General features: G+C 44.1%; 1 pseudogene; it reads left to right on the top strand.

The window, feature by feature from the left end:
* Positions 1 to 9,179: 9,179 nt before the first annotated feature.
* LOC105732462 (glutaredoxin-3-like) lies at positions 9,180 to 10,187 on the top strand (annotated as a pseudogene).
* Positions 10,188 to 10,993: the final 806 nt, after the last annotated feature.

Genomic DNA, 10,993 nt, shown 5'->3' on the forward strand with positions numbered 1-10,993 from the left:
TGAACCTGGGAGGCGGAGGTTGCAGTGAGCTGGGATCACACCACTGCATTCCAGCCTGCGAGACAGAGTGAGATGCTGTCTCAAGAAAAAAAGAAAGAAAGCACAGATTGCTGACTGCACCTCAGAGTTTCTGATTTAGTAGGTGAGGCATTCTAACAAGTTCCCGGGTGATACTGAAGGTACTAGTCTGGGAACCACCCTTTCAGAACCACTGGCTCCCAGCACTCGGAGAAATTATTTCCTACTGTCATGTTTATCATGGGCTGTTCTTTGAAATGTTAATAAGTTTGATGAGAAAAGAGTGTTTTGGTCAAATGTGCAAGGGAAATACTAGATTAAAAGAAGTTAAGATTCTTTAGAGAATCAAAACGTAACTGCCTACACATACACAGCTTACTGTTTATCAAGCTTGTCCAGCCCAAGGCTTGCAGTCCGCATGCAGCCTAGGAGGGCTTTGAATGAGGCCCCACACAAATTCATAAACTTTGTTTAAAACGTTATAAGATTTTTCTTCAATTTTTTTTTTTTTTTTGGCTCATTGGCTATCATTAATGTTAGTGTATTTTATGTGTGGCCCAAGACAATTTTTCTTCTTCCAACGTGGCCCAGGGAAGCCGAAAAATTGGAACCCCCTGGTACATTTACCTGACTTTCTTATTCCAGGAAAATTTTACCCGGAAGGATGAAATGGCTGTAAGCAAAAAATGAAGTCTGAAGCTCCCCTAATTATCAGAATGAACCTCTCCTCTCAGCCAGGGGCTTTCCAGAGTTAACCTGGAAAACAAGTTCAGGTCACTATGGAGGAGAGGATCAGATATGCCTCGTCATAGCCCTTCAGCTTTCCTATCATCACAGACCTTAAGTCTGGTAAGAAACATTTACAGTCTACTCTCTACTTAGAGGCTTTATCGGCATGCTAAGGCCGTAGTCTCCACAACACCTATCACAGCCCAGCCATTCCTGTCTCCTTTCTACTGATAACTCTTTTTTTTCTTTCTTTCTTTCTTTTTTTTTTTTTTTTGTGCCGTGACTTGGATTTTTTTCTTTTTTTTTCTGAGATGGAGTCTTGCCCGGTCACCCAGGCTGGAGTGATCTCGGCTCACTGCAACCTCTGCCTCCAGGGTTCAAGCGATTCTCCTGCCTCAGCCTGCTGAGTAGCTGGCATTACTGGTGCTTGTCACCGCGCCTGGCTAATTTTTGGTATCTTTAGTAAAAACAGGGTTTCACCCTGCTGGCCAGGCTGGTCTCTAACTCCTGACCTCGTGATCCACCCACCTCGGCCTTCCAAAGTGCTGGGATTACAGGCGTGAGCTACCATTCCTGGCCAACTGATAACTCTTTCAATCAATTACCAATCAGAAAAATTTTAAATCTACCTGTGACCTGGAAGCCACCCCCACCCTCCGCATCCCCCTTTGAGTTATCCTGCCTTTCCATATCAAACCAATGTAAATATGACATGTATTGACTGATGTATTATGTCTCCCTAAAATGTGTTAAAGCAGGCTGTACCCCAGCCGCCTTGGGCATATGCTATCAGGATCTCCAGAGGCCGTGTGACAGGCATGTCCTCAACCTTGGCAAAATAAACTCTAAATTGCTTGAGACCTGTCTCAGACGCTTTTGGGTTCAAATGGAAAACATTTTATATGTTCTAGGAACTGTCTGAAAATCCATTAGTCCAAACACTAGGCTACTCAATTTACCCTCATTAAAGTAAGTACCACTTTCCGAGGAAAATAGATACAATCAAAAGATCATTTACTCTTTAAGATACACTTGGAAACTCTCACCTTGCTGTGTCCATCAATCCCAAACCATTGTGTCACATACTTGTCCAATGCTAATCAAGGTTTATATCAAAATAGCCACCTTAATCCAGATTCCAAAAACCTAAGAAATATTCTGCTTTCCCTTCACCCTTCCAAGAAGCCACTAAGACTCTGTTATGAAAATTATCTTGTTACCAGGAAGGGGTCCTAATCCAAACCTCAAAAAAGGGTTCCTTGGCCTCGCACAAGAAGTAATTCAGGGTGAGTCCACAGAGTAAAGTGAAAGCAAGTATATTAGGAAAGTCTGATTAAAAAATGGCTACTCTTGTAAGAATTAGATGAGAAAGGGAAAAAAAAGGGAAAAAAGAAAAAAAAGGCTACTCTATAGACAGAGCATCCCCAAGGGTTGCTGTTTGCCCATTTTTATGGTTATTTCTTGATGATATGCTAAACGATGGGTGGATTATTCACGCCTCCCCTTTTTAGACCCTGTAGGGTAATTTACTGATGTTGCCATGGCGTTTGTAAACTGTCATGGCGCTGGTGGCAGTGTAGCAGTGATGATAATCAGAGGTCACTCTCATTCCATTTTGGTTTTGGTGGGATTTGGCCAGCTTTATTACTGCACGCTGTTTTATCAGCAAGGTCTTATGACCTGTATCTAGTGCGGAGCTCCTATCTCATCCTGTAACTTAGAATGCCTAGCGATCTGAGAATGCAGCTCAGTAGGTTTCAGACTTATTTTACCCAGCTCCTAGTCAAGATGGAGTTGCTCTGGTTCAAACGTCTCTGACAATCTCTCTTACCTCAACACTGAACTAAGCCCGGCACTATCCACAGGTTATCTTGGTAGCATTTTGAGGGAGTCAGCATTCAACTATCCATTGCCTTTACTTCCTATGCTAGGTTAGGTAACTCCTCCTGATTCCTCTCACTCACAGCTTAGCATGGTGCCTGGAAATAGTAGGCATTCCATAAATCAATAAATGTTATTTGAGTAAATGAACAAAATTTTCAGTTTTTAATATGCTATTGTGCATTGTGACTTCCTTTCCCCTTCCCTTCCCTTCCTTCTTTGCTTTTCTTCCTTTCCCTCTTTCTTTCTTTCTCTCTCTCTTTCTTTTCTTTCTCTCTTTCTTTCTTTACTTCTGTCCTTCTTTCCTTTCTTTCTTTCCAGAGTCTCACTGTCACCCAGGCTGGAGTGCAGTGGTGTGATCTCAGCTCACTGCAACCTTTCCCTCCTAGGTTCAAGAAATTCTCCTGCCTCACCCTCTGGAGTACCCGGGATTAAAGGCACATAATCACACCCAGCTAAGTTTTCTATTTTTTGGCAGAGATGGGATTTCACCATGTTGGCCAAGCTGATCTTGAACTGACCTCAAGTGATCCACCCACCACTGCCTCCCAAAGCATTGTGACTTACTAAGCAGGGAAATGGTGTAATTTCCCTCCAATTCCCATCACTTGGGGAAGGCATGTTCCTCGAACACCCTTTGGAGAACCCTGTCCTAAGCTGTTTCACAGATGAGGTGGTGGATCACGAGGTCAGGAGTTTGAGAGCAGCTTGGGCAACATGGTGAAACCCCATCTCTACTAAAAACACAAAACTTAGCTGGGCATGGTGGCATGTGCCTGTAATCCCAGCTACTCGGGAGGCTGAGGTAGGAGAATCAAACTGAGGAGGCAGAGGTTGCAGTGAGCTGAGATCATGCAGCTGCACTCCAGCCCGGGTGACAGAGAGAGATTGTCTTACAAAAAAAAAAAAAAAGAAAAGAAAAGAAAAAAAAGATATGGGAACTACTGCTTAGGACTCTGTCATTCTTACTAAAGGAAGTGCTCCAGGATTGAATGTACCAATACATTTAAGACCCTTCACTGTGTGAAAACCCTCATCTTAGGACTCTTTTCCACTCAAGATTTATGGTCTTTGTTATGGACTAAATTGTGTCCCTCCCCAAATTCATATGTTGAAGCCCTGACCTCTGATGTGACTATATTTGGAGATAGGGCTTTAAGAATGTAATTAATGTTAAATCAGGTCATTAGGTGGGGACCCTAATATGACAGGACCAGTGTCCTTATAAGAAGAGGAAAATACAGCTAAGAACTCTTTCTCTCTCCTTGTGGGTGCACGCAAGGAGATACAGTGAGAAGGTGGCTGTCTACAAATCAGAAAGAGAAGCAGCCCCAGAAATCCACCTCACTGGCACCTTATTCCTGGATCGCTAGCCTTCAGAACAGCGAAGAAATAAATTCTGTTGTTTCAGCCGTGCAGTTTGTGGTATCTCGTTATGGTAGCAGGAGCTGACTAATTCAGTCTTCTTAAGGCTGAGCTTGGGACCAGTGAGTCATGAACATGACCTATGTATGGCTGAGAGAGCTCTCTCCAGCCTAGCTATCCTGGTGTCATAGCTGCTGCTGCTGATGGTAATCATACTGCATTAGTACCCCTTTATCCACAGGGGAGATGTTCCAAGACCCCCAGTGGATGCTTGAAATCTTGAAGAGTACTGAAACCTGTAAGTGCTATGCTCTTTCCTATGCGTGTTGTGAAAAAAAATGAAAATCTGTTGAAACTCCCCAAATGCTATAAGCCTTGAAAGAGATGTGACTCTGATCTGAGTCATGTAGTGTGTAGTTGAACTTCTACTTCTTAGATTACAGATTAACTCTCTTCTTAATTCTATTGAGGGTAACTAAAATTGTGAAAAGTGAACCCAACAATAAGGAGGAACTACTCTGTTATTTTTATATTACTTTGCATTTTACGAAGGTCTTTCATAGGTGTGAGCTCAGTGGCACTTTGCAATAACTGAGGGATATGAGGAGTTTCACAGAAGGAATAAACTGAGGGCTTAAGTCACAGCCACTAGAAAGTGGAAGGGTCAGAATCCCGTGTTGTCTTAAGTCCATCACACAGCATACTGTCTAGTACTAATGCAGGATTTTTCGCGGTCACCTTGCCAGCAGGAAACTTTGAGCCCAGGGCTCCCGGCAGGAGGCACCACCCTGCCCACTCAGCCTGTGGAACTGCGCCTGGCTTGCACTCCAGCGTGGATCCCGCGGCCACTGCGTTCAGCCCCGAGCGGGAGGGGGTGTGTGGGCAAGTGAGTGTGGGTCCTACTGGCCTCCCAAGTGTTGGCACAGGAGCAGTCTCCATGGAGGGCTAGTGACTGGCATGTCTCAAGTGACTCCCATGGTGGACTCCGGCATCCAGATGAGGGGAACGCGGTGGGCACACAAACAGGAAAGTCTGCAACCCCAAAGCCTCAGAGGGGGTGTTAACAGTGTGCTAAGAGCTGTTTCAGTCCCGCCACAGCCTGATGAACAGGGGCACGTTAACAGTTCTGTCAGTGCCCTTGCCCCACTCCAGCCCATGGCTTGGGGCTGACCTGGCCCTGCTGCTTTCTGTCATGTAGGGCGACTGCTGAGCTCTGAAGTGGGGGCAGGGCGGAGAGCTACAGAGTTACTGCTGCCTTTGCACCTGCATTCAGAGGGGTCCTGAGTTCTTAGTCTGCTTCCAAGAAGAATGAGATTATGCTGACTATGGAAGGGTGAGGAGGACAGAAAAGAGTTTTATTGAGTGATGAAACAGCTCTCAGAGAGAGGGGACACAAGAGTGGTCCCCTACTTGGTCTTGTGGTCTCTCTCTCTCAGTGTGGCTGGGTCTGGGGCTTTTGTGTGCTCAGAAATCGGGAGTGCATGCTGATTGGTTTGTGAGTATCCAAAAAGGCTAAAACAAAGGGACCATTTAAAGGTGAGCATAACTGTAAAAAACCAAATAGGAAAGAGTAGGTATATGTAACATAGGTGAAGGGTGAGGATCAATCAGAGGAAAGCATGCCAAATGGAAAGAGAGGTTCTCAATCCAGTTCCTATGTTTATCCAAGACTTTTAGCTTGGCTTTCAGGCTTTAAACTGCCTTTGGCTGGAAGGTGGGGTTTCACCGGACCCCCCCCCCCGCCACCCGGATCTGCTTTGTCGTTCAACTGCCTCCTGCCACTATCAGTACATGAAAGATAGTATTAAACTAAGGCCAGAGCAGTGGATTAGGCCCGTCATCCCAGCAATTTGGGAGGCCAAGGCAGGGGCATCACCTGCTCAGGAGTTCCCAACCAGCCTGGGCAACATGGTGAAACCCTGTCTTTACAAAAATTACAAAACTTAGCCAGGCATGGTGGCTTGTGCCTGCATCCCCTGCTACTCTGGAGGCTGAGGTGGGCTTGCTTGAGCGCAGGAGGTTAAGGCTGCAGTCAGCCATGATTATACCACTGCACTTGAGCCTGGGCAACAGAAAGAAACCCTGTCTTAAAAAAACAAACAAACATATTAAACTAGATATTAGACATTTTAAAACTCAATTGCCCATATTTTCACTAGACAATTTTAATTTAGATTGCCTACATTTTTTTGGACTAGATGTAATATATTTTATGTAACATACTAAATATAATATATTTATGTCACCCAATCAAAAATTTGTTTGGTCTTTGTCTCAGGTTTTTGGCAAGGAGCTTCTAAAACCCTTGGAATTTCCTTCTTTTTTTTTTTCCTTGAGACAGAGTTTTGCTCTGTCGCCCAGGCTGGAGTGCAGTGGCACGATCTTGGCTTGCTGCAACCTCTGCCTCTCAGGTTTAAGTGATTCTTCTGCCTCAGGCTCCCAAGAAGCTGGATTACAGGTGCCCACTGCCACACATGGGTCATTTTTGTATTTTAGTAGAGACAGGAGTTTTACCATATTGGCCAGGTTGGTCTTGAACTCCTGACCTCATGTGATCCACCTACCTCAGCCTCCCAAAGTGCTGGGATTACAGGCATGAGCCACTGTGCCTGGCCTGGAATTTCTTAAGGGATAAGAGTCTTTGCTATGCTAATGAGTTGATAATGGCAGGCTCTCAGATGGCTTCAGGGAGGGTACTGGTCACTGGAAAGACCAACCACTTAATTTGAGGGTTGGCGCTTTGATATCAGCCTGACCTCCTGACTTCAGAGGGGACTGGGGCTGGAGATTGAGTTCAGTTGAGTAGACAGTGATTAAATCAATCATGCCTAGATAATGAAACCCCAAGAAAAGACTCTGGTCACAGAAGCTCAGTGGGGCTTCCTGGTTGGTGAACACATTGATGGGCTGAGAGGAAGATGTTTCCTGATTTTAAGAGGAAAGAGCAAGAAGGCTCTGTGTTCCCTCCCAGGTCCCGCCCTATGTGTAACTTTTATAATAACATTATAATCATAAGCATAGCGCTTTCCTGAGTTCTGTGAGTTGTCCTAGCAGATCATGGAAACTGAGTGGATCATGGGACCCCCAAATCTGTAGCGAGTAGATCAGAGTATGGATGACCTGGGATCCCCACTGAGGGCTGACATCTGACGTGAGGGCAGTCTTGTGGAGGACTGAGCCTTACCTTGTGGAGTCTGATGCTAACCCAGGTGGTTAGTGTCAGAACTAAATTTCAGTGCACCTAGTTGTTAGCCCAGCTGGGAATTTTGCCAAGACATTTTAACATATTCATTTACTTTCCTTCCTCTGTAATGGATGGTCATTTTAGAAAATTTAGATATGAGAAAGTAAAAGTCATCTGTAACTTCACTACCCAAATTGAACTACTTCAATATATATTCTTTCATTCTTTTTCCTGTGTATGTGTGTGCGTGTTACTTTAAGAGATGAGGCCAGGTGCAGTGGCTCATGTCCATAATCTGAGCATTTTGGGAGGCCAAGGAGGGCCGATTTCTTGAGGTTAGGAGTTCGAGGCCAACATGGTGAAACCCTATCTCTACTAAAAATACAAAAATTAGCTGAGTGTGGTGGCGTGCACCTGTATTCCCAGCTACTCAGGAGGCTGAGGGATAAGAATCGCTTAAGCCTGGGAGGCGGAGGTTGCAGTGAGCTGAGACTGAGCTACTGCACTTTAGCCTGGGCCACAGAGCAAGACTTGGTATCAAACAAAAAAGGAGGGCTAGCTGACCAGGTGCAGTGGCTCATGCCTGTAATTCTAGCACTCTGAGAGACCAAGGAAGGAGGATGACGGCTTCAGCTTAGGAGTTCGTGACCAGTCTAGGCAACATAGCAAGACCTCAATTCTAAAAAAAAAAAAAAAAAAAAAAAATTGGTCAAACATGGTGGCAAGCACCTTTACTCCCAGTTACTGAGGAGGCTGAGGTGGAAGGATCACTTGAGTCTCCGAGGTCAAGGCTACAAAGAGCCATGATCACACTACTGCACTCCAGCCTGGGCAACAGAGTGAAATCCTATTAAAAAAAAAAAAAATGAGGGCTGGTGCAGTGGCTCACACCTGTAATCCTAACACTTTGGGAGGCCGAGGCAGGTGGATCACGGGTCAGGAGTTCAAGATCAGCCAGGTCAACATGGTGAAACCCTATCTCTACTAAAAATACAAAAATTAGCTGGCTGTGGTGGCAGGTGCCTGTAATCCCAGCTACTCAGGAGGCTGAGGCAGGAGAATCGCTTGAACCTGGGAGGCGGAGGTTGCAGTGAGATGAGATTGTGCCATTGCACTCCAGCCAGGGCAACAAGAGAGAAATTTTGTCTGGAAAAAAAAATTAAATTAAAATACTATTCCTTACTAGCCTTTGAGTGATGTTTTCCATATGAACTTTTGTGATGGTTCAACGTCCTTTTAAATTGAGAGTTCTAGAGCGGGGGGCGGTGGCTCACGCTTGTAATCCTAGCACTTTGGGAGGCCAAGGCGGGTGGATCACAAGGTCCGGAGTTCGAGACCAGCCTGGCCAAGATGGTGAAACCCCGTCTCTACTAAAAATACAAAAATTAGCTGGGCACAGGGGCACAGGCCTGTAATCCCAGCTACTCAGGAGGCTGAGGCAGGAGAATCGCTTAAACCTGGGAGGGGGAGGTTGCAGTGAGCCGAGATCATGCCATTGCACTCCAGCCTGGGTGACAGAGTGAGACTCCATCTCAAAAAAAAAAAAAAAAAAAAAAAAGGAAAGAAAGAAAGTTCTAGAACAAGTACATTTGTGTTGATTTTAGTTATGGGATGGCCGATTTCATTTTTACTGTTTTCTGAGATGGGATGCATGAATCATCTTTGTCTTGACACCAATATGAAACTTCTGACCTTTTCATTTTGAATAGGGCACAAAAAGGGATTTAGTTATCTATCATCCAGTTTTATATTATTCAGAGTGCTCTGTGAAACAGAAAGACTTTAAGGCCCAGGTCCTGTCTATTTTTTTTTCCTTTTTTTGAGATGAAAAAAGAATTTATTATAAACGTTTTGGGCTACCCCAAGATCCAGCCTTACCTGAAGTCCACCAGTCCACATTAATTACTGTGCCTATTATCCACTTATTGCCTCTCAGTTCCAAATTCATTCGTTATCTACTCTGTGAAAATGGACCTGGGTCTTTTAAATATTGTTCCTGAGCATGGCAGCAGGAGTGGCTGAGGCGGCTGCAGCGGCTGTGGAGGAGGTCGGCTCAGCCAGGCAGTTTGAGGAGCTGCTGTGCCTCAAATTCAAGTCTCTCCTTGTGCTCCATTTCTGGACACCACGGGCTCCACAGTGTGTACAGATGAACGAAGTTATGGCAGAGTTAGCTAAAGAACATCCTCGAGTTTCATTTGTGAAGTTGGAAGCTGAAGGTGTTCCTGAAGTATCTGAAAAATATGAAATTAGCTCTGTTCCCACTTTTCTGTTTTCAAGAATTCTCAAAAAATCGACCAATTAGGTGGTGCGCATGCTCCAGACTTGACCAAAAAAGTTCAGCTGCTTGCCTGTAATGGCTCCTTCCCACCCAGCGCTAATGAACATCTTAAAGAAGATCTCAACCTTCTCCTAAAGAAATTGACTCATGCTGCCCCCTGCATGTTGTTTATAAAAGGAACTCCTCAAGAACCACGCATTGGTTTCAGCAAGCAGATGGTGGAAATTCTTAACAAACATAATATTCAGTTTAGCAGTTTTGATATCTTCTCAGATGAAGAGGTTCGACAGGGGCTCAAAGCCATTTCCAATTGACCTACCTATCCTAGGCTCTACGTTTCTGGAACGCTCATAGGAGGACTTAATATAATTCAGGAGCTAGAAGCATCTGAAGAACTAGATACAATTTGTCCCAAAGCGCCCAAATTAAAGGAAAGGACTCAAAGTGCTGACAAATACAGCTTCTGTGATGCTCTTTATGAAAGAAAACAAACAAGAAGCAAAATGTGGATTCAGCAAACAAATTCTGGAAATACTAAGTAGTACTAGTGTTGAATACGAAACATACGATATATTGGAGGATGAAGAAGTGCAGCAAGGATTAAAAGCGTACTCAAATCGACCGACATATCCTCAGCTGTATATGAAAGGGGAGCTGGTGGGAGGACTGGGTATTGTGAAGGAACTGAAAGAAAATGGTGAATTGCTGCCTATACTGAGAGGAGAAAATTAATAAATCTTAAACTTGGTGCCCAACTATTGCAAGAAATATTTAATTACATTGGGAGCAGTTCATGATTTAGTCCTCAGAAATGGAGTAGGAATAGAAAAATCCTGCTTACTCAGTTACGTGTTTTGTGTATTTCACAAGGTCGGGCTAAACAAATGTATGTTACATTTTTTTTCCCACCAAAAATAGAATGCAATAAACATCTTCCATCTTACTAATGATAAAAAAAAAAATTATTCCTTTGCCTATTGCCGTAATGTTAACCTGTGTCAGTAGTGAAAGCTGGAGAGGCACTACAGGTAGAAGCAGCTTTTTCCCCTAGTTCCAATGTGCACCCGAACTGCTTCCCCAGGACCCAGGTCTGGGTTCTAGGCTCTGCTTAGCTTTTGAAAAATGCAAGGACTTTTAAAGTATTGAAAAACTAGATACTTTTTATAAGATCAAACAAAATATTATAGTCTGATTTTGGCCTGTCTATGAGAATGGATATTCATTTCACTAGGAAGGCAACACGGCCTCTTCGATTCCTCCCCCACCCCTGCTGCCGCCTTTTTTATTTTTATTTTTATAAAGATGGGGTTTCACCATGATGGCCAGGCTAGTCTTGAACTCCTGACCTTAAAAACCATCACAATTCAGAAAATGTTTACACAGTCAATTGCCACACCTTTGATTCAAAGGCAAAGCATTCTCTGTAATCTCTAGCATCTAGTGCTGAATGCACGGTAGAAAGTAACATGTCAACAAATAGTTCTGATGTGGTAAATTTTACTGTGAACCAACTCTGTCAGTTTCAAGGAAAAGCAAGC

This window comes from Aotus nancymaae, unplaced genomic scaffold (assembly GCF_030222135.1).
Source record: "Aotus nancymaae isolate 86718 unplaced genomic scaffold, 86718_ANA_hifiasm-v0.15.2.pri h1tg000041l, whole genome shotgun sequence".
In the NCBI taxonomy this organism is placed as follows: Eukaryota; Metazoa; Chordata; class Mammalia; order Primates; family Aotidae; genus Aotus; species Aotus nancymaae.